The sequence below is a fragment of the Canis lupus genome, chromosome 7 (assembly GCF_011100685.1).
Source record: "Canis lupus familiaris isolate Mischka breed German Shepherd chromosome 7, alternate assembly UU_Cfam_GSD_1.0, whole genome shotgun sequence".
NCBI classification, from domain to species: domain Eukaryota; kingdom Metazoa; phylum Chordata; class Mammalia; order Carnivora; family Canidae; genus Canis; species Canis lupus.
The window spans coordinates 34,520,451-34,547,670 of NC_049228.1; the positions used below are offsets into that span (position 1 = coordinate 34,520,451).

The 27,220-nt window shown below is 41.1% G+C and overlaps 1 protein-coding gene and 1 long non-coding RNA gene across 10 annotated transcripts in view; one reads left to right on the forward strand and one right to left on the reverse strand.

Moving 5' to 3' along the window:
* SDCCAG8 (SHH signaling and ciliogenesis regulator SDCCAG8) overlaps positions 1-27,220 on the forward strand; it is a 236,206-nt gene that overhangs the window by 179,486 nt on the left and 29,500 nt on the right. The window lies entirely within an intron of this gene.
* Positions 11,446-15,902, reverse strand: LOC119872541. Its single transcript, XR_005362218.1, has 3 exons — positions 15,704-15,902; positions 13,382-13,473; positions 11,446-11,546 (listed from the first exon to the last, which is right to left on the reverse strand). It is a non-coding gene; the product is annotated as an uncharacterized LOC119872541 (long non-coding RNA).

The following is a 27,220-nucleotide window of genomic DNA, read 5'->3' on the forward strand; positions in this document are numbered from 1 at the left end:
TTGGTAATTTTGGGCAAAATAACTTCTGAGGTGATTATACCAGGAACAATGCCTTTAGACCTTTTAAATTGTTTTCCTTTGTAGAGTTGAACATGTACTTTTTAGGGGAAAGGGCGAAGCAATTTGATGCATTGGTCTCTCCATGTATAATATGCAGGCTGCTGGCAATGGAAATTTAACAGATTAAAGAGAATGTTTAGTTTGGGAACGATATCCTGATGATATACAGTGATATTTTCTGGGCTTTCATTTTCTAGAAACTAATTGGTGTAAAAAATTACTACTGTCCTTGAAATATTTTGTGTGTGTGTGTGTGTGTGTGTGTGTGTGTGTGTGTGTGTGTGAACATGAGCAGAGCCATTTTCACATCATCCGTGAAAAGCATACAACAGGTTTTTAAAAAGATTTTATTTATTTATTCATGAGAGACACACAGAGAGAGGCAGAGACATAGGCAGAGGGAGAAGCAGAATCCCTGGAGGGAACCCGATGTGGGACTTGATCCCAGGACCCCGGGATCACGCCCTGAGCTGAAGGCACTCAACCATTGGGCCACCCAGGCATCCCTAGCATGCAACAATTTAAAGAGCAGGTATTTTAATGATTTTTTTTATTTATTTGAGAGAGAGAGAGAGAGAGCACAAGTGGGAGGAAGGGCAGACGGAGAAGGAGAAGCAGACTCCCCGTTGAGCAGAAAGGCCAATGCAGGGCTCAATCCCAGAACTCTGAGATCTTGACCTGAGCCAAAGGCAGATGCTTAAAAAAACAAAAAATAATAATTAAAAAAAATTTTTAAATAAAAAAAAAAGACAGATGCTTACCTGACTGAGCACCCAGGCACCCCAAAAGAGCAGGTATTTTAAAGGCACTTTGTAGAAATACAGAAAAGCAGCATTAAGTGACTTGAGTCATTCTTTCCCACTAAATATAAATTTTAATTTTTATATGCTAGACAAAAGAGAAAGTAGACATCCTTCTAGCTGATGCGTTACTGACTCTGGCTGCTAAATGAATAAATTTGCAGTCAGGCCTCTGCAAATGTGGAGATGGGGAGAGGATGGGTATCAAAGATGCCAAATCCATGACTGCTTTCCAGTCAGCCAGGGCTACTCACCTGCCACATCCCCTCCTTACCCTTCTTTGTCTCTTTCTCTCCTCACTTTTACATTATTTTTCCTCTCCCTTGTGATGGTTCTGTTGCTTTGCTTTGGCTCTTTATTTTTAGATACCCATTTGTGGCCAGATTTCATACTCATACAGTGAAATGGTGTACCTTGGGTGTGGCATTTAATTAAAATTCATAGTGTTAGGTTGTGTTATCCAAAATCTGAGACTTACTAAGAAACACAGAATTTTTTTTAAAGTGAGTTCCATGCCTGGCATGGAACCCAGTTGGGGCCTTGGACTCATGACCTTGAGATCAAGACCTGATCTGAGATCAAGATTCAGAGGTTTAACCAACTGAACCACCCAGGAGTGCCTGAAAAGTGGCGTTTTAATCAAACATCTAGTTGCCAGGGAATTCTGTATTCATAGAGAAAAGAAAAGTTATAAGACATGTAAAGATTGAACTATCTTTTTTTTGTTGAAGATTTTGTAATTTGTGGGACACCTAGATGGCTCAGTGGTTGAGCACCTGCCTTCGGCCCAGGGCGTGATCCCAGAGTCCCAGAATCGAGTCCCACATCGGGCTCCCTGCATGGAGCCTGCTTTTCTGTGTGTGTGTGTCTCTCATGAGTAAATAAATAAAATCTTAAAAAAAAAAAAAGATTTTATTATTTGACACAGAGAGAGAGAGAGCACAGCAGAAGTTGAGGGAGAAGCAGGCTCCCCACTGAGCAAAGAGCCTGATGCAGGGCTCAATCCTAGGATCCTGAGATCATGGCCTGAGCCGAAGGCAGATGATTAACCAACTGAGCCACCTAAGCACCCCAGATTGAACTATCTTAATGAGGTTGCTTTTTACAAGCCAGATCAGCTTTTAGGAATAAGTCAGTCAAAACTATAGTTGGCCATAATTTATTGCTGTTTCTGGAGTCTGTTATAAAAAGAAATGCCTTATATTCAGCTTGATTCTTTAACATCATAGACTTTCATTCAGGAGAGTTTGATGAATAGAAGAAATTTTTACTCCCAAATCTTAACCTGTACTCTGCACATAACATCTGCATATATGTCTAGCTTAATACTTTTCCATTGCAAAAAAGGCTCTTTCAAGAGTAAAATGATTAAAACTTCGTATATGCAGTTCCTAAAATATCTCAAATAGCAGTTAAAGTAAATTCCTGATGGTTTATAGCTGAGATAGAAGGTTGGCTGTGTAGTTCATCATGCTATGACCAGAGGTGATTTTTGCACGTCTATCAGCAGTGCTTCTTGAGGCTGAGGCTTTGAGAAAAAGATTGTAGGAAACTGGCAGTTTTGGGCAGATGTGTATCTATACCTCGGGCATCACTGGTTATAATTTAACTGTAGCTATGTTGCAACCATCTGGGTAGCCAAACAGCTGAGGTCTGCTCTTGCACATGATTGTAAGTGTGGAGGAGATTTGCTTGACTTCCTAGACACTGGATTTATAAAAAAGGAGATATGTCAAGCAGTAACTATGGTGGCATGCTGCTGGGATGGGTATGTCTGCAGCCAGCTTCCTGGGGTGGCTTCCCTTGGACATTTAAGTGTGTCCTAGCTCTTGGGTGACACGGTGCTGCTGGATTTTTTTTTTTAAGATACTTTTTATTTATTCATGAGAGACACACAGAGAGAGGCAGAGACATAGGCAGAGGGAGAAGCAGGCTTCCCGCGGGGAGCCTGAGGTGGAACTTGATCCCAGGACCCTGAGATCACGACCTGTGCCAAAGGCACTCAACCACTGAGCCACCCAGGTGCCCCAAGTGCTGCTGGATTTTATGTCAGTTCTACCTTCAGGGTAAATCCCTGATTTCCATAGATAACCTAATCTTTAGAAAGAAAGAACATTAAAATATGGTAGACTTTACCATTTTTTCAGAGTGAGAAACCAAATTACAGGCTCACTGATACAGAATCTTTCAACATTGAAAGTTAACGGCTGATTTCTTGTTCGGGGAGAAAAGCTTACTAACCATTTCCAGACCACTTTAGGATCGATTCTAGAACCCACCATCTTTCCTGATTTATATGACTGTTCGGCTGTGTACCTCCACAGTTAGAGCTATTAGAGTTTTTGCTGATTTGCTTGGCACATCTCCAGCAAAATAGTCCATTAAAATTCAAATCCTTTCCCAATAATTGAGACAATCAATTTACATTAAACAAGGCACAATTATACTTTCATGTACAATTTAAATTCTATAGAAAATAATGAGTGTGCAATAAAGAGGGACACTTATTTTGATGCAAAGGGATGTTTTTATAGTCTGCATAAACAAATCTTTCATATTTTCAAAATAGTTCCCTCATTATCTTTGGTGTAGGAGAACTCTATTGTGTGTTATTTTGATGTAGGGACAAATGTGTGTCCGTGGCTGCATGTTTAATAAGCAATGTGACTTTCTCTCAAAGGCATTTAAATTGCAAGAGCTGAGATAGAATCAGGTAGGTCCTTGCTTGCTGTTCGACATGAATCATTCTTATAAAAAGAGCAAACAAAGAGGATGCAGATTGAGTGATTTTGTTGCCTTTGTGCCTGCCTTAGTGAAATAGGCACCAGGCATCCATCTCTACCTTTGTGCAGCAGACCAGGGATCAAGTGCTCCAGCCTCAGAAAGCCATTCAGAGGAATTTGGGAGGATGCAATTGCGGTGGCTGCATGCCTTTATGCTGAGGGGTTCCTGGGAGAGCCGCAAACCACAGGGACTCAGTTCACCAGGCAGCCAGGCTCGGGGAGTGTGCCCACCCCTCTCCAGCTCTCCTGCACAAGCTCTGAGTAAGACTGGGATTGTCGGTCAGGAAATCTAGAACACTGGAGAAACAGTATTAGGAAGAATATAGTACAAATAATGACAAGCTAGAAAACAAATCCTGTCAGAGCCCGAGAATATATTTGGCTTCCGCTTGCTGTGTCTGTCTGTTTCTATAAACGGTCCAGAATAGAAACCGGATGTTTAAAATCTCTCTCCCTTTCACATGCTTGCCTCCCCCCTCCTGTCTTCCTTCCTCTTCAGTATTAGTAGACTTACTATTTTTATTAGTTTGTATTTATATTCCCATTTTTCAATATTTGCCATTTGTGTGGATAACACATTAATTTTTAATGAAACATTTTCAAACTCTTAGAATAGCTGCATCATAAAAGAAAAACTTGAAATTGATATAGACTCTAAGGCAGCATGTAAACTGAATATTACAATTGTTTTTCCCTCTTACAGGTGGCAAACGCTTATTTTAAAAGATGGTGGATGCTCAACTTAAATCTTATCTTTGTATAGGAGCCTAGGTTTTGTGTCTCATATTTGTGGCACAAAGTGTAACTCAGGTGCCATTCTGATTAAAGTGAAAGAAATATCAAAACAATGTTAGTGCTCTCTAATAATTTTTCTTCCTATCTACAAGTACATTTTTTTTGACAAGCCTCACTGCTGTTAAAGAAAGTCAGTCGTGGCTTAAATTGAATCTTGAGCATAATTTTTCATTGTCGTTCTGTTGCAGAACTACAATTTTAACAAAGGCAGCATTAGTTTCTTTGAGTAGTTTATTTTCTCCAGTCAGGAATTATTTGTAATTTTGTGCTTGTGAAATTGAAATTAATCCTGGAAAATATTTAAACAGTTTCATAATACATGCTGTTCTCAGAACTAAAGCTCTGCAGTCTACTTTGGAACTGCAAATTAATAAGTATAGCTTCTTCCAGAAGTTTCTTATAGGAAGCATGGACATTGAAGATGTGGCATCTTAGAGACTTTTTCCCACTCACAAGTCAGAAGGAAACAAATAATCAATTTTATGTGGGTAACTTAAATTGTATTTGAATCATTATATAAACATGCACATACTCGCACATATGGTATGCTTATATATCTAAGCTTGTATTTTTGCATTAGAAGAATATATATCACTTCACATTTTATTCTCTAAAGTAAAAATTTTTAAATAGTATTTACCTTTCTCAAGTACATTTACTTATTCTGAACATTAACAAAAAATATATATATTTTTTCCAAATATTTGTATTTTGTATCCTAAATAAAGACTAAATGTTTTGGGGAACACTGTGTGTATTCTATGAGCTGAACTGCACAGAATGGCATTTTAAAGAGTCAGAGACACCTGAAAGATTAGTGACCTCCCCTGTCCTAGCATCTACTTCTCACCCTCCATCCTCTACCCCAGCAGACACTTTCTAGGTAAGGAAACAGACCTGACGACATAGGGTGACTCCTAAGATATGGTTCAGGTATTGACCAGAATCTGTGATTTCTGACTGCTGCTCTAGTGTTTTCTACTGAACTCACTCAATAATGTGTATGTTTCAAGAAGGAGGGAGGAAAATATTAAGTGCAGGTAAATAGATGTTTAGTAAAGCCGGCTGATCCAGTAAGCTTGAGACCAGAAGTTGGATGGTTAATTCAAAGGTCAGGAAATCAAAACAAGTGATCGATATGTTGAACGAAGACATTTTCTTTGTGTATGGATCACCCAATTTGGAGTGTCACATCAGTTTTTCTGGGTGCACCACACCAAAGCTGCATCTTCTGGTGCCTCCAATTTGGGTTTCTTTAAACCAGCCGAGGACATAAAGACACTTGGGGAGAAACTTCCCTGCAGAATTGACTGTTTCAATGACCCCCTCCCACCATGTCTTTTACAGTTATTACACACACACTTAATTTGACAGACTTTGTAAAAAACAAAAACAAACCCTCTGCTTTGTTGATTCTTTCTAAATCACTCCACTTTGTTTTCATTGAATCAGCAGTCATATTTCTGAGTTCACGAAACATTAAGTTATGCTTGTGTAAGCAGCAGAACCAGGCTTGGAAAGAGACACAACTGCCTGGAAGCACTGCATGACTGGTGGGAGCAGTGGTGAGCAATCGTACTGGGAACTGGCAGCCAGTGGCCACAGGTACTGAGTGTGTCCTGGACTTTACTCAGTACCTTTTATGGAGAGCAAAGGAGAGTGTTGGTTCATTAGATGGTCAGGGTAAGTGGCCATCAGTTCAGGGAGCTTCAGCTCTACTTTGGAGGGAACCAGTGGAGTCAGACAAATGAAAATAGGCAGAATGCTAACTCATTTTATAAGAGGAATCTGCAGAGCATGCTCCATGGACATTTATTCCCTTTGTACCAGAGAGGAGACAGCCAACCTGCAGGCAGAAGAAAGGGAGCTTTCCCTGTTCCCTTTGCCCTGTTCCCTTATCTTCCCCTGGGTCAAGAAGATGAGGCTCACACCACCCAAAAGTTGGGCCAACGGAGCATTCTTTTTTTTTTTTAATATTTATTTATTTATTTATTTATTTATTTATTTATTTATTTATTCATTCATTCATTCATTCATTCATTCATTCATTCATGAGAGACAGAGAGGCAGAGACACAAGCAGAGGGAGAAGCAGGCTCCAGGCAGGGAGCCTGACACTGGACTCAATCCAGGGTCTCCAGGATCACACCCTGGGCCAAAGGCAGCGCTAAACTGGAGAGCCTCCCAGGCTGCCCTGGAGCATTCTTATACCAAGCGAACTTTCCACAGCCGCTTGGCAGTCAAAGCAGTGGCCATTATTCAGCCTAGAGAGTCACTGCTCATGTATGGATTTGTGAGTGACCTGCTACTCATTTGGGGAAGATAGGGGTTGTAGCCCTGCATTCTTTAGGGAGCTGATCTATTCCTTGCATCAAGTGTCCTAGAAGGAATGCTTTCTTAGGTGGTTGGGCTGCTGAAAATGCAAATGGTTTCCAAATGGGTTTAGATAAATTCTTGGATTGAGAACCTATGCCTGGGTACTATAAATGCATAAAGTCCCTTTCCTAGAATAATGATGAACGAAGAAACCAACAAGTAATGAACAACTAACCTCTGTTCTAAATTGGGTGAATATAATTTTTCTACTTATCTTTTTTATCTTTTTTTTTTTTGTCCAAGCATCCATCCATTTTTCCTTTTTTAGATCATAGTATTTGCCAAAATGGTGATTATAGCACACAGCTGCTTCACACACCAAAAAAATGATACAATATAGCTGCCTCTTTACTGCCTTGCTACCTTTGTTGTGGCCCAAAGGGATGGGACAGCATTTTTCCCTATGTATTTTATGAACAATCAGTTCCACAAAATGGTCTTTGAGAAAAGCCTTACAGGATTTAATTTGGGACATTTTGCGTAAAGTCTACCCACTCTTTGGAGCCGCAAGATATACATTAGTATATTAAAATTGCCTTGAAAATCTTAGAAATCATTAGATATTTTTAAAGTTTAAGTTAGCTTTCATTGAAATAATAATATAAATAAGAATATCTGTAATACTTTAAAACTTTACAGCCAAGGGTGTACAGATAGGGCATGAAGGGCTATAGGCTGCCCTGCAGGAGACAGATCGCCTGTCTAAGCAGAGAAGTGACCATGTGGCACCTCCCAGAGGATCACATGGTTTCTCATGGCTCTGTGATCATCGTTCATCCCTTCACCACTGTGTTCCAGCTCTGGGCTTTACTTTCACTGCATTTTCTTTGTACTCTATGGTGTGGTATGATCACCAGGTCCATGCTCTCTCTCTCACAGGCAGGAAGAACTGCTCATGGCTACAGCATACACAGGCACTGCCAAACAGCAGGTCTTTTAGCTGCAGGTGAACTTTGAGGTGTGATGACCCAAGACTGTGTTGTGGAATGGATTTCATGAGAAATAGGAGGACTTGCATATCTCCATCACTGCCGACGTGGCTGTGATGAGCAAGAAGAGTAAACATCTTTTTCTCAGTCCAAAGGCTCTCAAAAAGGACTTTTTGTTTATGTTCTTCCTTCTCAGGGATCTAGAATCATTTCTGAGAATCTACAGAAAGATTTGTGTTCATTTCGTTATTAATTTGTTCATTCGGTGTTTATATATACACACTTAGGATAATTCCTGATTGTCAACTGTGGTAGCAGGGACCTGTGGCAGGCTTCGGGGTGAAAGATGCAGGGGGCTGAACCCTGGTCTTGGAGAACACACAGGCCAGATGTTCTTGCCTATGTTTCTTGAAGTCTGAAATACCTTTTCTTTCTCGGCCTAGAGACTTCTTGTTTCTGAAGAGTCAGGTCAGTTGTCATCTCAGGGAAGCCTTCCTTAACTCACTGTCCACATTCTTCAACACTTGTTCAAACCACACTTTGATCAAGGGCACAGGACGTCATAGTTATTCTTTGAATGTCTGACTTGTTAGACAGGAGTTCCTTGAGAGCAGGGCCTATATCCTGGTCATTTTTGTTTCTTATGCATGTAGCCCAATGCCAGGCACTTACAGGATACTCACTCAGTGAATTGTTAATGGTTTTTATCTTCAAGTTCACCTTTTTCAGTCTGCCAGAACTGTAGAAGGGGGGAAAAATAATGAGTTAAAAGCAGAATTTATGTGTATGTACAACTTTTAAAAAATACTTTATAACCTCTTATCTATATCCTAACATTTGGAAAAAAATCTTCAATATCTGTGTTTTTAATGACTATCATTAAGTAATACAAATCTAAAGTTTTATTGTGTAATGATGGGTATCCAGTAAACACTCGATAAATATCAATCACAACCATTTAATATGCTTTGGTCTCATTAAAACAGGAAGAGCTCCCTCACTCTATTCAAGCCATTGAACTACTCGTTGTGTTATTAGTTGCTTCTTAAGGTTTGGAGGTCATGTTTAATGGAGCTGCTGGTTAGGGTTGTTAGCAGTTACGTAAATGTCTTTGACTTTACAAATTTTATGACAGTCGTTTGGAATGAGTTATATATTTTCCAAGCCTTCAGTTTCCCCAGTGGCCTGATATATTAAAGAATGATTGTTAACTTGCAAATCTGGTGAGAGGTTTTTTTTTTTTAATCAGCCAAATTTGACGTTTTACATAATGCTAGTGATTGCTGTATCACAGGCAATGGAGATAATATAGAATCGAGGGAAGGGAAAATTTTTCTTGTTTTACATGGCCAGGCAGAACAATCCTTGGAAAGCTGATCCTTGGAAAGAGGTTATCATTTCTTGCTCCAACCGAATATACTCAACTTCTGTTATGTCTCCCACTTTAAAATAATCATTTCTGTGACCTGTGTCTGGAGCGCTCCAGTTTTTCCACATGGCCCTTAAAAGATAAGGCCATCAGTCTTGCATTCATAGTTATTTTGAATTATGCCACCATGTTCAGCTGCAGGGTTGTCTCCTGCAGGGCCTGGCTGGATCAGAGAGAGAGTCCTGGGCTCCTCTAGCTTTTTGCTAGAACAGGAAGGCCTGAGCGAGTGTAGGTGAGCAGCCCAGGCAGGGCCCTTCCTCCCTCCCGCACTTCACCCCCTGCTGGGGTACATGCTCCCATTTTGGCTCCAGATCTCCCTCTCTTGAGCATGAAGAGTAAATGACCCCAAGGAAAGGCTGCAAAATGTGTTTGGGCTTGCTCTCTAGATATCTCACATGAGAACTACTACATGGAAGGTTGGGTTGGTGAGGCTAATGGAAACTCTGAGCTCTCACTGAGGACCATTCTTGCTTAATCCTCCCTAGTTAGGCACCCCCTCCTCTTCTCTCCCATGCTTCTGTTTTCCAGCACTTGGAGCACTGCATTCATGGCATTGTACATCCTCTCCTGTTGTCAGATTGTGAAGTCTCCAATCTTGGACATTCAAGTGTATAAAACTATGTGAATTAATGAATAATCCTCCAGGAACTGCAACTCTTTTAACTTAAAAGCTGTTAGCTGATGCTTAGTATTAATATATACTGATTGCATATGTGCCCTCGTTTCTTTCCATTAGCCTTTTAGGATTGGAACTCACTTGGCTTTTATTAGGCAGTTTTTCAACCTTTTACGTTTTTCAACCTTTAAGCTATAATATGATTTGGTCCATCCAAAGCAGCAACAGCAATAGCAACAACAAAAACCAGACAAAGGAATGTGAATACCTGTTACATGATAGGAACTACAGGCCATGGAGATCTACAAAATAAATTAAATGATCCCTGACTTCTGTTCTCTGGAGAAAGAGGTATGAAGTCCTACTCTAGCTCCATAGGCCCCATGTAGTAAAGACTTTGGTAGAGATGACTGTGTACCTGCATAGGAACACTGAAGAGAGATACAAATCTGGTCTGGGAGATGTTGGAAGACTTTCTGGAAGAAGGAACACCAAAACTTAAATTTATTTTTTTTAAAGACTTATTTATTTATTTTAGAGAGAGAGAACGAGCTCAGGGGGGCACAGACGGAGAGGCAAAGAAAGTCTTAAGCAGACTCCGTGTTGAGTTCAGAGCCCCTTGTGGGGCTGGATCTCATGACCCTGAGTCCATGACCTGAGCGGAAACCAAGAGTTGGACGCTTAACTGACTGTGCCTCCTAGGCACCTCCACGACTTAACTTTAGAGGGAAGTCTCATGCCAGGCAGAGAGGAAACCTGGAGAGAGAAGTGATGTCATATGGAATAGCAACAACACACAGGGCCATGTTGGAAGGTGGGAAGAAGCAGGAATGCACTGGAGATCCATGCCAGAGACCTACCTGTCTCTGCTTCCCATAGGTATTAGGGAACCAATGAAGAGTGGTAAATAGGGCACAATAGTGGGTTTGCATTTCAAATAGTTCACACTAGTGGTAGCCTGAAGGGTGGATTTCAGGGAGCCTAGTAGGGAAACAAGACAGGAAATGATTGGTGCCTGTGATAGAGATGAAGAGGAGGGATAGATTAGAGAAATATTTAGGAGGTAAAGTAGCTGTTGATGGGATATGAGAAGTGTAGAGAAATCAAGAATCAAATAATATTGCTCATGACTATTACTATTAGTACCTATTTCTTTGGTCTAAATCCCAGTGGGTTTTTAAAAATTAATTAATTTTTATTTGAGAGAGTATGTGTGCATATACACGACTGGGGGAAGGGCAGAGGGAGAGAGAATCCTAAACAGGTTCCACACACAACATGGGGCCTGACATGGTGCTCGATCTCATGACCTGAGCTAAAATCAGGAGTCAGACGTTTAACAAACTGAGCCACCCAAGTACCCCCCCAGTGACATTTTTTTATTTCTCTGGGAATGAACCTACAGGAGGCCTGAAAAGCTAATGACTTTTAAAATGACAGTTGTTGGTCATATTTCCATTTGGCTTTAATTTTCCCTAACACAAGTCTAATTTTTATTTTCAGATTTACGTATATTTCTATGACTATTCACACTAGATTTGTAGTTTTTACAGGAAGCACTTTAAATCCCAAGAAATGAGTGTCAAGAATTGTATCAGAAGAGAGATTGTAGCTGATTTACTAATTCCCAACATTTCAAATGTATAGTCGTCCTTCACCTTCCAGCCAGGCTGCTCCCTGTTCCCTGCAGTACACCGACCGTACACCTGGTACTGTCCTTGGTGCTTGGTAAAAGGGTCCTCCTTTATAGGACAGACACCTAAATAGATAATAAAGTATATATACTGTAATAAGCAAAGATACTTTTCTTTGGCCAGCCCTACTGATTATAACTCTAAGCAGTATATTATTTCTAGGAGAAGAGCATTAAAATAATCAAATCAAAATATTAAGTAATCAAAATGTCCAATATTAGAAGATTAGTTACATAAACGGCTTACATAAATTCCCTACAATGGAACTCTAAAATGCCAATAAAGTCACTTATTCATAGAAAAGTGCTTATTGACATGACAGATGTTCAAAATATCTCCATATCTGCAAGGGGAAATAGGATAAAAGTAGTATATCTTATATGATTTCATTTTTGCCAAAAAAAATAGATACAGATATATACCCAAAATATCTTCTTCACACTCTAGCTTTTATATCCCACACATGTGGACTCAATTTTTGCTCTGTGCCAACTCATATGTGGAACTCGGCATCTCTCTGAGTTCCCCAAAAGGCTTCATATGCACAAAGCACTGCTGATCAGCATGGGTGTTACTGTAGAGGATATTATAAGAAAGAAGATGATGGGCATTCATACCACACATCCCGTAGAAGCAACCTATCAGTCTCCATTGATATGGTTCTCTCTTTCAAAGTCCTTTCAAGACTGTATTTCCACTCAGGCACCTGTGTCTTCTCTCTGGCTTTTTCTCTCCTTATCACTCCCAGTCTTTGCTTTGTCACACCCTGAGAATGCTAATTCCTTACCCCTCTGTTATGGAAAATAATCCAAATTGGCCCCAGCACATACATTCAAGGAGCCTGCATCTGGAGTAAAAACCTCACACCCATACACATACAGCAAAAGAAAGTTTAATAAAATAGTACTTACCTTCACTGTAGACTGCAATCCATATTTTTTTTTTATTTTATGATCTACTAGTGGCTCATGACCCAGAGTTTAAGAAACTGCATAGGAGGCCAGCTCATGAGCACAGAACTTCAGCAGTACCTCTGGAATCTTCTCAGATTATCAAATTGTTTCACCCAAACACCCAGTACATTGTTGCCCATCCTGTTACACAAACACACACACAGGCACATACATGTGCACACCTAGGAGTGTCATAGTTTACTTAGCTGTTTCTAAGCACTGGGGTTATTGGTGTATTTTCTTCAGTTTTCCAAGAATTTGTAAGTTTCCTGCACTGAGCAGTGTTACTTTGTAAAAGGAAATGGAAACAGTAGAAAAAATTTTAAAGACAAGGCTCTGCTCCTTTTTCTCAGAAACCCTCCCTGACTAACCCCTTCCAAGCATGGTTAGCTTCCTCCCTCTGTTTGTTCATTTTGCCCTTTTGATTTCTTGTCCAGCACTTGTATCTTTGCCTTATAATGATCTGTTTTCATCATGTTTTCCTCCTGGTTTCCTTCCCCGCCCCTAGCTTCATCACCGTCATAGACCTCTTCTCCCTTCCCTCTGTAACAAGAGTCCTTTTTTTTTTTTAAGTTATTATTTATTCATTTGAGAGAGATGAGAGAGCGATCATATAAGTGGAGGGGGAGGGGCAGAGGGAGAAGTGGGCTCTCAAGGCTGGATCCGAGGACCCCAGGACCATGATCTGAGCCCAAGGCAGACCGCCCAATCGACTGAGTCACCCAGGCACCCCTGCAATGAAATTCTTAAGCTGAAATCCAAAGATTAAGTGAATCTTCCAAAAATGGATGCAAAAATCTAATGTTTATGCATTTCTTTTCTGGGAATCAGATCCAGTTAGTTTTTGAGTGCCTGCATTATGCCAGGCAAGGTTCTAGGTCTGATCCTCAGTCAGACTCTCAAAAACATCAAAGAATTCCTGACCTCCCCCCATTCTCCATACTTACTCTGTTTAGTTTCCTTGCCTGGAATGTCGGTGCCATGAGTTGAGACTTGTCTGTCTTGCTCATCACCAGTCTCCTACTGCCTAGAACAGTGCCTGAAACATAGTGGGGCACTCAGAAAGTGAAACATTTCCAGTGATTCAACATTATGAGGTAGAAAAGACCTTTCTTTTACTATCCCCATTTTTCAGAGTTGAATAAATGTCATGATGTTACTTAAGAAAAGAGGTAAAGGTAATCACAAGCATCAGGAGACTCTGGAAAGTCAACCTGGGCTTTATGCTCAATGCTGTCACAGAATTGACTGTTGTGGAACAGCATTCCATCAGCACCTGCATTGGGGTCTGTCTCCTTGTCTCTCAGGCTGGACCCTGTGGTTGCCTAGGCTCTTTCTGTCTCTAAATTCCACTCCTTGGTAGGCTCAGGGCCCCAGGCCAAGTCTATAGGATTAGCACAGTAGGAACACCCAGACCTCCTGACTCCTAACTCTTAGGTTACAGAAGGTACAAGGCTTTTGAGTTTTGCTTTCCCTTTGGCTTCATGTAATATGGTTCATTTTGTGTTTGAAGGTAGTTCATTCTATAGAAACCAGACTGGGTATTGTTTAAACAGTGGGCTGAAGTCTCAAGGTGACATACTGGCCCACCAAGATCTACAAAAACATGAGTCCCAAACTCACCCTTGTGCAATTACTGATGCGGTATGAATGTCTGATACTGCGGATGTATGTTCTAAACCTAAGGAACTCCTGCAGAGAATGATCAGATTATCTCATTTTGCCGTCAATTATATTTTGAGATGTTAAGTGGGTAGAATAACTGCTGTTTCTGGTTAAGCAGATTCTCTCAACTAACGAAATATTTTTAAAATCAGGCAATTCCATCTCTAATCCGAATTGTATTTTGTATATTTTCTTCAGACATTTTTTTTGTATGTGTGACTAGGACTGTGTTTAAAGTTCAGCTTTGTGTGTGGTATTCCTGTGATAATTTCAGTACATAAAATAAGATGTTTACAAAAGCCAACCTGAGACCGATACTATACAGCAGTTTAGCAGCAAATTTCTACTCTGGGTATTTAACAATAATTGGGATCTTTCTATTGGCTTTATATAAACTCAGATTAGTAGTAAAATCTAAGCACCAGCCCATTTGGCAAACTCCTGCACTTCAAGCTCACAAATTTGCTTCTGATTGTGCTTTTCATTCGCACCTAGCTCAGATTTTTGCTTGGTGCTTTTTTAAATCCTCTCATTTACATACTGTGGTAAATTTAAAATGAGAACAGATGAATGCTGCTAAACTTTCCTATTTCACTGATGAATATGGTATTTTGCTTCAACTATCTAGCTGTTATATATTCAATGACCTTTAAAACATGAAATAGATACTTCTTTTTCATATACGCTGTGCAAGATGGATTATTAGTATTGTCTTCCCTTTGAGACAATGGGTCTGAGACGTACAGCCTGAGCAGAACACCTGAGAACTAATTGTCACAGGATAAAAAATTAAGTTTTCTGTTGACAGGCTACACTGTCATTGGGGTGGAAAGGCCTCCTTAACATGGGGTCATCTTGGGACTGTACAGGTAATGCATCTTCTCCAAGTGCATATCTTCCTGCCCTGAAGTCCAGGACATTATGGTCTACGTATCCCACTGGGGTATTAGGAAGCATAGCTGAAGTATGAATAAGAAAAGAGGTAGCATTTTAGGGGGTGGCTAATATGGATTTGGCTCTAGCTAAGCGTAATATATTATTATTTCATTTATTATTACTATTGATAGTCATGGGCTTGTTCTCCAGAGGAGCAGAGTGTGGCTTGGGGAGGTGTCAAGGAAAAAATCAGAGCCTGACAGGAGTTAAGGCAGTAAGAACAATTGTATTCAGGACCTATTGCAAATTGGGGGCAGGAGGAGAGACCATAATATAGAAGTAGCCTCAATTTCAAATTGGAAGAGAGAGTGGGGTTCTATAGGTGAGGAGCAGGATGGAGTGGGTGCAGGGGAATCCGTGGATGGAAAGATGGCAAAAGGGGGTTCTGGCTAAAGCAGCCCGAGAGAGGATTCTTCCTGAAAGCAGGCAGGGTGAACATATACCAGCTGGAGAATGGTAAGAGGAGGAGGAATTCTGATCAGATGTCAAAGTTGATCAAATATCAGACAATATTCTGGGCAATGCAGGCCTGACAAGGGCAGACCCTGAAGCCCAAAGTCAAAGCCGAGTTGAGAAGGAGGCTCAGAGAAACCCGACCAGGTTTGGTCAAAAGTTTTTATCAGAGGTCACATTATGAAATCATTGAGGTTTCTAAAAGCATGCTCCACCTGTAACCTGCACTGTCTCCCGGTTACATCGGCCTGTCTCCACTGGGTGCTGAGCAGCTGGAGAGAAGAGCTCACTACTGGCTCCCGTGTCTTGCACAGTGAGCGACACAGCAGCCGGATGAGACCATCTGTGTGGTTAGGATTTCAGTAAGTGCACCAGATGTGCCGCTCACAGTGCGGGTGTCTGCTGGTCCGAGAAAATTTCCTGGGGGAGGTAGAATAGATTAACTTTGTAACAGCGTTCATTTTAGTTTCCATAACCCAAATCAGTATTAATTTTAAGGTTATGTATACTGCTTTTAATAAAAATGTTACAATGCATAAAATAAGAAAAACTGAGGGCACAATTTTAAAGAAAAGTACAACAGTATTAAAAGAAGGGAATCTTTGTATTTCAGAATGAAGGAATATAAGGTTTTAAAAGCTGCAACAAAAACTTTCCTAGGCAATTTTGCAGTCTTTTTCTCTCCTCATGTGGAAAAGTGGGCCAACTGCTAAACATATAATTGCTTTGCTTCAATCTATCTTGATCACACTCAATTGGGCTAAGAAACCGGAGGCTCTGGAATTTAATAAATGACCCTAAATCAAAATGTCTACTCCAAATTCAGCTTGATAGAAAGCCAAGCTGGTGTCACTATATCTCGCTCTAGGCAAACCCGGTATATTAAATCCAAATTTCCAAAATGGATTAGTTAAGTGGTCATTCCTCACTTAGCAACAGAATCCTTGTAGTAAATTTTCCTCGGAATGCTTATAAACTGTGATTCAGTTGGTTAGAACCCTCTGTGCCACATTTCAAGGGCAGAGTACATTTGAGGATGTGACCCAACAAACCAGCCATTTCATGTTTCTCCCAGGATTTGTTAGGGCACTTATCCTGGGCCCTAAGGGAACAAACATGGGTCACAATGGGCTCTGAGCCCAAGGCATGCATTTTCAGAGACTGGAGGAGTGGAATGATTACCTTCCCCTAGCGGGGAAGGGGGCACGCAGGGGGAGCTCGGAGCACTAGCCTCCCCTCTGGTCTTCACCAGCCAAGTTTTGTGTGTCCTCCAACTCATCCAGGGCATGCAGCAGCTTGTAGAGTTTGTCTTGATGGAAAGTCTTGCCTCTCCTTCCTCTTCTTGTGTTGGTCAACTGAAAGGAAAAGCCTGATGTAATTAGGTGTGAGAAGATGGGTTAGGTTCTGTCTTCATCCTTGATCCTGCCCTTGCCAGTGAGGAAATTCCTTCCCTTACAGTTCTGGAGCTGGTCTGGGTCATGCAGTGCAGGTCATGTGTTCACTGGGCCATTCGGGTTATTGAAAGCTAAAAGATGTGTGTGGGGAGGTGCATCTTAGGGGATTTGTTCACAGAGCCTGCAGTAGAGTCAGGACAAATTTGGGCAGACAGTGGCAAAAGAAAAAGTATTTTTAAAAAATGGATGCCTCAGTTATAATGAAGGCAGTGTGGAAGAATCTGCTTTGGAAAAAGATTTCTTAGAAGACATTAGAGTGAGCTGTTAGCTGTGCCTGTGATTCTTTTCATGCAAACACATAAGGAAAATCAGTCTTTTCGCCTTTATTTTTATTCTAATATACCTAGGTCAGAGTGGGTCACTCCCAGCATTAAAAAGGGGAGGTGGGGCCAGGGAAAGTAGTTTACCTTTTGTCTTTGGTGAGAGGGAGGTTCTTTCTTTCTTTTCTTTTTATTTTGAGGGGGCAGTCTTCCATCTTTATTCCCTCTTTCTCATTGTGCTTTTTCCTGGACCTTTTATTATGCTTTTATTTAACTTCCTATTGTGGGATTGGCCTGGGGGAGGGGTGTGGCCAGAGCTCAGCCTGAAGGTCTTTTGGTGGATGCTGTATTTTTAATAAATGTGAAATACCCTCATCGTGCTGTCTTCTAAAGAACATTTGTTTTTTAAGGGTCTTTGTGCATTCATCTGGGGAAAAAAAAAAGCAACCAAATCTGCTCTATTCAAATTCCAAATTCTAGGGGAGCAGATTGTCACAGAATATACAGAGATGAACTTCCAAAAATGAAAATGGATGCAGGAATTAGAGGTATTCATCTCGCATGCTAGAAACATTAGTGCTTGGAGTAATAAATGGGTGTCCTGCTTTATCACAATTGGCTTATTGATTATTTCCTAATTTTTCTTTATGCAAAGAATCCTGTGGATATTCAAGTTTAGCCTGTGTCTCTTGTGTTGATCCTGGAGAAACGAAGGAAGTTTCATTCTCTCTGTCCAATCACAATGAAAATTATCACAAAACTAGAGATAACTCATGTAAATGTCCACATTGTTTCAGAGTTGGTTTTGCATCCAAGGCACAGTTCTTTCTTTTTAAATGTAATAAAGCAGCCATGCAGAAAATAGAGGGAAAGAATCTACCCTTTAAGTAGAAATGCCTTGGCTTTGCCTGGTGCATCAGTCTCCATTTTCATAATGGCTTCCCACCATTGTTGACTGACATTGTGCATTGAGAAATGTTTTTTTTTAAATGCAGTATATTTATTTCCAAACTTTTTGCTGGTGGCAGTCCTTGTGCAAACATGACATTTGTACTGTTGGTGGTTGATGTCAAAGTACAGTATCTTAAGTTTAATGTTTCATTAGTTTTAGAAAGCTTTTGTCATTAATGTATTGATTGAAGTCACTCAGAATTGATTCTTGAAAGATCATTTCTGTGTTTGTATGATTGCAACCTCATGCATGCTTTATGAATTTCATTTGGCACTCTCCATCCCCTCAGTTAAGTGGTTATCAAGGGTGGTTATCATCACTTACAACATGAGGAAAGCAAGAGACCGAGACTTTGTTGACTTGCACTGAGCCAGCATTGCTGCTGGACTGGCATGTGCTTTCTTCTCTTTTTGGCTGCAATATCTACCATATCTCTCTGTGTCAGAAATATAATTAAGCATCCTGGTATGGATAGAGATGTCTCTGTAGGAACCTTCAGGATCCATCCTGATATGAGGTCTCAAGAGGTACAAGACACAGTTCAATTTGATCTTGACTTTGTGTCTGAGCAAGTCACTAATTCTAGGAGCATACTTCTTACAAAGAAATCTGGTCATTCAAGATGATGATCTTACGATCTTTGCTATAAGAGTAATTCATCCACACCTTCAGCCTTATGGGCCCAGGACCCTGTCTGTACTCTCATTTCATGCCTTAAGGGTTCTTGGTTCCAGACTTCTTGACTCCCAGTTTTTGTGGTTTGATAGCCATTATACATTGTACTAAACCTGTTGCTACCATGTACAAATTTTCTGACACACCTCACAGTAATGATAATTATTACATACTACATAATTATATAACACGTAATAAATATGTAGTAAATTATCATTACAATTATTATCATTATTATAGCAGCAGCTGGGGCACCTGAGTGGCTCAGTCACTTGAGTGTCCAACTCTTGATTTTGGCTCAGGTTACGATCTCAGGGTCATGGAATCAGGCCCTGTGTCAGGCTCCACACTCAGCGTAGAGTCTGCTTGTCCCTCTCCTTATGCTCCTCCCCCTGCTTGCTCTCTTTTTCTCCCTCAAATAAATAAATGAAATCTTTAAAAAAAGAATTATTATAGCAGCAGCTAACTTTAGATAGTATTGTCTTTGTTTTAAGTACTTACCTTTATTAACATGTCTAATTCTTACATCAACCCTATGAGGCAAGTACTACTGAGGAAACTGAGGCACAGTGGAGTCACACAGCTACTACAGGACAGAGGTGGAAGTTGAACCCATGCAGCATTGCTCCCATGTCTATGAAGAAGGGATGCAGATGTGAAGAATCTTAGGAATATTTTAGCTCCCATCATACCAATATTTATTTATTTATCTATTGACTGATTGATTTTTAAAGATTTATTTACTTATTTGATAGAGCAAACCTGCAGGGAGGGGCAGAGGGAGAGGGAGAGAGAGAATCTTAAGCAGACTCCGCAGTGAATATGGGGCTCGATCTCACGACTCTGAGATTATGACCTGAGTAAATGAAAAGTCAGATGCTTAACTGACTAAGCCACCCAGGTGCTCTGCATGCTACCAATTTTTAAAGAGTTCTTGCTGTGGTACCAATCAAATATGGTATTATTTTATGTTTTCTGAGCTGCTATCCTGGCACTAAACCATGACTGTGGTCCCACAGCAGCATCCAATCAGTATCTGGAGTCCCAACATACATGACGTAAGTGTTGTACACATATCTTACACCTGAGTATCCTGTGTCTCCATGTGAAAACCTGACATGCCGATCAGTGGGATAAAATGTGGGTAGAAAGCCTAAAACAGTCACCCTCTCAAATATGTTTCTGTTACCTTAACTTGAGATTGATGAATAGTGAGAAGGAAATGAAGAGTAATGATAATTTAAAATAAAGGAATGGCAGGAAGGGCAATTTAGTAAAATCTTTTCTCCCCATAATAAAAAACGTCGTTGCTAAGTATGACAATTTACTGTGACATGACACTCAGTGCCCTACAAGAGGTTTGCCTGACTCCAGAGCCTGCGTGCTCGCTACACCACACTGTCTTTCTTCCTCTAAAGGGGATGATGGTACCAGTGGACCTAGAGAAGCAGTGACTCTCGGGGGACTTGTCAAGACGCAGTCAGGTAGATTCTGAGAAGTGTTGCCAGGAACAAAAGTCACTGGAAAAGTGGAGGAACCTTACAAAAAGGCTACCTGGGGACAATAGGTGTATGTCAAAGAAAAAAAAAGGACAACCCCTTGCCCAAGTGTGAATAGAAGGCAATGCTGATATACTCAGGAAGGCAGTGAGTTTCTCATCTGTTCGCACATGTTTTTGAACATGTTAATGCTTTCCACATCTTACCACTCAGGGAGAGTATTGCCTATCTGTTGCAGTATGTTTGTTCCATTTTTAGGCTGTGTGTGGCTCCTTTCTGTTACAGTGGAGTATTAATGTTATGGATCTGAGTGGAGTATGAATGTTATGGATCTGGGTGGAGCAGAAGGGTGTTATTCATCAGCAAGACCCAAACTAGATTTATAAAAAAAACTTTAATTGAGCAGTTTATCAGGTGTTAATCATGTGCATATATGAAATATAAATGTATATATGTTTTCTCTTTTTTGTTCATCCAATTAGAGGCCTCTACTTAAGGCAAAATAAAGAGACACAATTTTTTTTTCCACAAAATGCATGGTTTCTTCCTTTAAATGCAGAGTTTGTGCAGTGAGCACTATTGAATAAGAGTGTCTCTATGATTTGCAGCAGCGCAACTATCAGTTTTCCCTGAGGGTACACGTGAGGTTGGAATCAGTAGCAGCCAGGAATGGTCCACCAGAGTGCTTAACTGGCAAAGTGACTGATCACCACCTCACCACTGTGAAGCCTGGAAATTTCCTCTTCACTGACAGTTGACACAGCCCAGTCTTGGGGAACATCTAATTGGACATTTTAACACAGGCAAAGATGTTTTGGAGGATAAGCAGCCCAAACCTCCATTTCCACAGCTTGAGGAATCATGGGTCCAGTGGGGGCAAAGTGCCAAGGGCGCATGTTGATCATTAAGAGTGGGGGGACAAGGCTGGGGGTGAGTGCATAACTTTCTCTCAGTGATGTCACCGTCACGCTGATAAGCTCCCAACGTCCAGTCTTGCCTGGGAGTTCTTACTCCCGTTTCCTATTTGTGTGCACTTCTGCCAGCCATTTGTGGGGCTTGCTGCATCTCTCAGGTGGTTGAAGTCAGCGGCCGTTTGCCTGCGCCTTCCAGCTCACCTGAGGGGAACCATGATTCCCAGTAGGGCACTGCCTGTTGTATCTTATTGCTTAATTATTATACCTATTTAATGCCACTTAGAACATTGTCAGCTGTTGAGAAAGGGTAATTATCACTAGTCAAATGAAAAACACTTTTTTGGCTGCCTTACGGATACACATTTTACTGGTACCTTGATACATAATGAAGCCTGATAGCAAAACTTTTGCTTGTCTCTTCTTCAAGCCACAGCTGTTTCCCTGCTAAATTCATCCCATCTGTCTTCCCTTCCGTAAAGCTGTAGGCAGTATAGCATAAGTACAGAAGCAGTTCAGTGCTATTTTGGATAAACATAGCTGAAATTTGAATCTTTGCCATTTGCGATGCACACATTTTGTTTTACTGCTGTAAAGAGAGCTGTCAAAATACAACTACATGGATAATTTACTAAAATACAGTCAAATATAAGGTTGATCAAAGAGAAAGTACAGTGGGTCAGCATGCCAGTTCCCTTATGCACTCTGAACGGTGTCCCTGGCCTCGCCATCCCGTGCATGCTGGTTGGGGAAAGCAGCATCTCTGCAGTCTTTGTTTTAATCCTGCAGTGTGGCTTCAGGAGTTAGCAGTTCCTTCTGTCTGTGGCATGACTAGCAGAGTCCTTGTGAGGCTTTAGAAGTCCATTTTCTTAGTCTCCAAAAAATCTGCATCGATGGGAAACATTTTCTCTCTTGGCACATCCAGTCAGATTTGCACTACATTACTATTCTGCGGTGTTTTGAAACTGATTGCACTGAAACCTTTGTTATCAGTTAGTACATTTTATTTCCATCCTATTCTATTTCAGGGTTATTGGTGCCTGTAAATGTACTGTGGTGCCTTTATGTTATTGTTGTTTATCAGTAACACACAATGCTGTGGAGTTAATGGAGAAACTTTCTTGAATGAATTTGTCTTCTGAAGTCAAAGACTACTCACCTGCCCCTGGGCCCTCAGCTCGCACACCTGTTTGTTGCCTTCCTTACCCATGTGCAAAGGTCTTTGTAGAGGTGCGGTGACCTCTGTGAGGGGAGGGGCTGGTATCCAATATATTTGGGTAGCCACTGTAACTGGAGCTCAAAAAATGCATTTGAATTCTGTTTAAACAAATCTAACTGAATCACGTCACCTCAATGACATCACTCTATGATTTCTTAATCTCAATCAGAGGAGGTTAGATTTAACTTGCCTCCTTTCCACCAGTGAGGTTTTTCTCCTAGCACAGTGAGGTTTTTCTCAAAGCATCTTTGCAAAATTCCCACAAATATGGATCTTGTTAACAACCACATGACTTCCTTGGAGTGAAATCCTATCGGTCTGGTTCTCCCCCATTTCTCAGTACCCAGTAGAGAGGACATTGGAAGTGTTTGGTAAATGTATGTTAAACAGATGAATGTTGTGGTCTTTTCTTCACGTTGTGGTAAAGTCCCTGCCTCTTGGTCAGCTAGAAAACATGAGCATCTATAGTGTGTATGGTATTTAAACAGCTTTAGCAAAATCATAGTGCTGCTGAATCTCCAGCTGCTGCCAATGAAATTGTTTTCCTAGAAAGTCCCCAAGGCCTTCTCTGCACCAAGGCATTGCCCTTTCTTTCATCTGGTTTTCTTTTAGGGGGAAAAAAAAAAACCCACATTCTTCAGAAAGCAAAAGCAACATGACTTCCACAGATGAAACTAACTCTACTTCAACTGAATGTGGAAATGGTAGCTTTTGCTGAGGTTTCTTTGAAAGCTCTCTATGTAGAGCAAATCTTTGAATTTATACTGTGGTGCTATCTGATTTCAGGCCAGTAGGTGCTTTATAAGCACAATCTATGATGCCAGCATTGCAATTCCTTCTTTTGTTCAACACCTACCTTTGGTAGGCTCTGTGCTGGACATTGTGGATACCCATAAGAACCAGCCTCTTAGTGCTGGAGACAGTTACAATGCTCTGCAGTAAAAGCCATAAAGAGGAACTCAGAAGAAGGAACAGGTAGGGGGAGATCAGATAAGGTTTTGTAGAGGAGTGATTCTTGATTCCTAAAGAGAACACAGTGCATGCAGAGAGAAAAACAAAAACAAAAAAAGACCCCACTTTTTCTAACCATATTCTTTGGATTCCACACTTTGAAAGATCATTTTATTTATTTTATTTTTTTAAATTATTTTATTTGAGAGAGAGAGAGAGTGGAAGGAAGAGCAGAGGGAGATGGACAAGCAGACTCTGCACTGAGCATGGAGGCCGACATGGGGCTCGATCCCACAACCCCAAGATCACTACCTGAACCAATACCAAGGGTTGGATGCCTAAACAAGTGAGCCACCCAGGCGCCCCTAGAAGATAATTTTAGAGTTAAGACCCAAGATAAGAAGCAGCACGTGATTTCTGTCTGACCTCTTTATGTTCCCAATGTTGAGGCATGGTTCTATGCCTCCTGGTGGCTCAGTCAGCTAGCAGGGAGTGTTCCCATGGCTGTCCAGCCAAGACTCAAGCACTTCTTATAATGCCCCTATAGCAAAATCCAATCACAGTGTGGGTCTCTGAGCAGATTTTTAACTTGGGAGGGAGAAAATAATATACATAACAAAACATGTTCTCTATGGTAACATTACTCATTTAACTCAGCATATGATGAGTTTTGTGAGTTTTTCAGTAATTCATTGACACCTTCTCCCCATCTTTATGATAATTCTAGAGCCTGTGCTTTTGACTCCATTTGCATGGGAGGTACTCTCTGCCATCTGTGATGGGGAAGATAATGAGACCACTCTGCCACATGGGCACATGCCCACACAAGATATTTAAAAAGCAGTATCTCCTGGAAATACCTGTCTGTATAATCGTGTGAACTCTCAGTGTTCCTATGAAATTGAGTAGGTGTAGGTGGCTGTTGTCTAGAGAGAAGGATAGAAATAACCCTTTATTCAGAACCTTGTAAAGCAAGTTGGGTTGCCATGGTCAGATCCTCTTGACCCAACATTGCTGACCTGGTTGGACACAATGATATTCATGGAGGCAACAAAAGTGGCTAGCAAGAGTTAACATGGCCCTGACAAACACTTGATCTTCTGAGTAATATTTATTTTTGGAAATTTCATTTTAAAGGGGTAGTGGTATTGGTGGTACTTAAACTATTTTTTTTTTCTTCTGAATATTGTACACTTGGGCTTTTTGGTCATACTAATTGTTTACAGGGAACTTGCACACACATTCCCATTCTCTGGATTGAGCTGGTGGCTCTGTTGTGAACCTGCCTCTTTATTTCCACAGGAGGTCACAACGTAGTGATTCGGTCTTGTCTTCAGGTAAACGATTACAAGCACTGAGTAGATATTCACTTCACTAGAATTTGCTTTGAGTGGGACAAAGACCAGTGGATAGTTATTTGAGACTATACTTAATAGTTGACTGTACAAGTGAGCCTGCTACAACTTAGTTAACTGGGATGCCAGGGAATTACTAAAAAAATCTAATTAATACACATTATTAAACATATTTACACACACTGAACTATTTCAAACCAGTAATGCTGGAATAAAGACAAAATAATACTGTGTATTTACATAACACCATAACACCTCTCGTTCGAGGAATCTCAAGCCTTCGCTAACTCACTAAGCTGTACAGCACCCCACGAGGTGCGTCAGAAGTAAGGTAGAACAAAGCAAGACACTGGAAGAAGGAGAGAAGCAACTGTGCTCACACAGGGTGATGAAGATAGTGGGTGGCCCCTTGGCATTGGAGTTCAAGTCACCCCGAGGTAAGGGAGCACGAGACTGAAGAGCATCACAGGCAGTTGTGGATTTTGTCTCCTAATCTGGCCACGTGGTCCACTGTACAACATTCCCTAGACCCAAGTAAATATAAATTTTTTTCTCTCTCTCTTAACCAGAATTTTTTACCAGGGTGTGACAGTCTACTTTCCAGAGATGCCCCCAGGTGGTCAAACACAGCTAGTCAGTGGGAAAGGTGTTGGTGAGCCTCGGGAGGGTCAGAGTTGATGCCACATCTAGCAGCTCCCATAACAGGACTGGCCTAGCACTGTGAGCATGTTCCAGAGAACATTCCAGGACTTCTGTGGAGCACCTGGGGCAGGGCTGGAACTGGGAGCAGCCGAGTGCCAGGAGAACCCTTGTGAACACAAGAATATGAACAGACCACTGGGAATAGTGAATACACATTTAGATTTTTAAATAGCATACATTAGCATCTTGGAATGAAGTTTGAATTTGATATTCTATTGGATTTCCAGAAAGTTTGGTGCTGGGATTCAGTACTCCTTTGGTTCTGCTACACACTGAATTTATTCACCTGCTCCTTTGAGGAAAAAAAGGAACTTTCTCTCTGTGTGTCTTTCTCACAGTAAAGCCTTTATTGTGGCTTAACCTTTCAGATTTTGGGATAATTTAGGTGTCACATATACTCATGATAAGATAGCTTTCAGACACTATAATTTAAGTGTCTCTGAAATGTAATAAATAGAGCTTTGTCTGGGTTTGGGAAATAATGTTTTCTTCCCAAACAGCTGTTCATTTGTATTAACAATTTTCTCTCTCTGGAAAGGCAGTATTTCTGTTTTATATCTAATCTTGTCTCCCATCACGTTAGCTGCCTTCACTCCCTTGCTGTGGCAGTATTTTTTGTATCCCCTGAGTGCCATGGGCAGAAGACAAGGCTGACCTCAGGGGCTTCCAGGAGAGAAGACACCACATGTTTTTTTATTCCAGATCAGAGTCCCTGTATACTTAGTGGGGCTGGCTGGCTGATTTCACTGCCTTTTCATTTTATCTGAGATCATTCAGGAAAGGCATTTAAACAGTAACTACAGGCTGAACTAATCTATGCCCCCTTCTTCAACTGCAAAGCAAGAGATCCTTGGTTTTTTATTTTAGGGCCCCTAAACACACCCAAAGAGGCCATTTCTGAGGCAGTGATGAAGGCAGTCACAGCCAACCATGAGTCCTGGCCACAGGGGCTACCTAGATATATCAGGTGCTGGCCCTCCCTTCAAAACGGTCACAATTTGGGCCTACCCAAGACTTGTGCACAAAGGGAAAAGGAAGCAGAGAATCACATGCGTGAGAATATGAATCAGATGAAGTCTCCCAATAATCTTGTGAAACAGGTGGGACAAGTATGGGGAAAAAGAGATTTTACTTTGAAGAAATTTGGGCACAGAGAAGCTAAGTAGCACCAAATTCCCATGGCTGGTAGGCTGAGAATCATATCCTTTCCTACTAAATGTCCCTGAGAGTCATCGTAGGGAAGGGGCATTCAGAGTGTGCATTCTGAACCCAGATGGCATGGTTTCCAGTACTGGCTCTGCCCACCCCTGGGCTCTGTGATGTGGGGCAAGCTACTTAACATGGGCCTAAATGTCTCCATCTGTAAGATTATGACAGTGGTGTTATGGATCTCGTGGGGTTCTTAGGAGGATTGCGTGAATTATTACAGAGAAATGTTCAGAGCAGTGCCTGGCGCATGGTAAGTAACTCAATCAGCATTAGCTTTGTGAGTTGCTAAAGTGCTTGGCCCAGAGACCAGGGCATAATCAGAGCTGGTACTTTTCCCCAGGAGGGGTGGGTATTAAATAGGTCCTCCCCACACCTTTAGCTAAATTAGAATAAAACAGCATTTTTGTTCTCGTGCTGTAATCCAGAGCTATTCCAGCCTTGAAATGAATGAAGGACAAACAATTCACAGTGTCTGCCTCTGGGGCACTGGGTCTCACCTTCAGGGGTATGGTTAATAGCCCTACATTGACAGATCAGAATGCTCC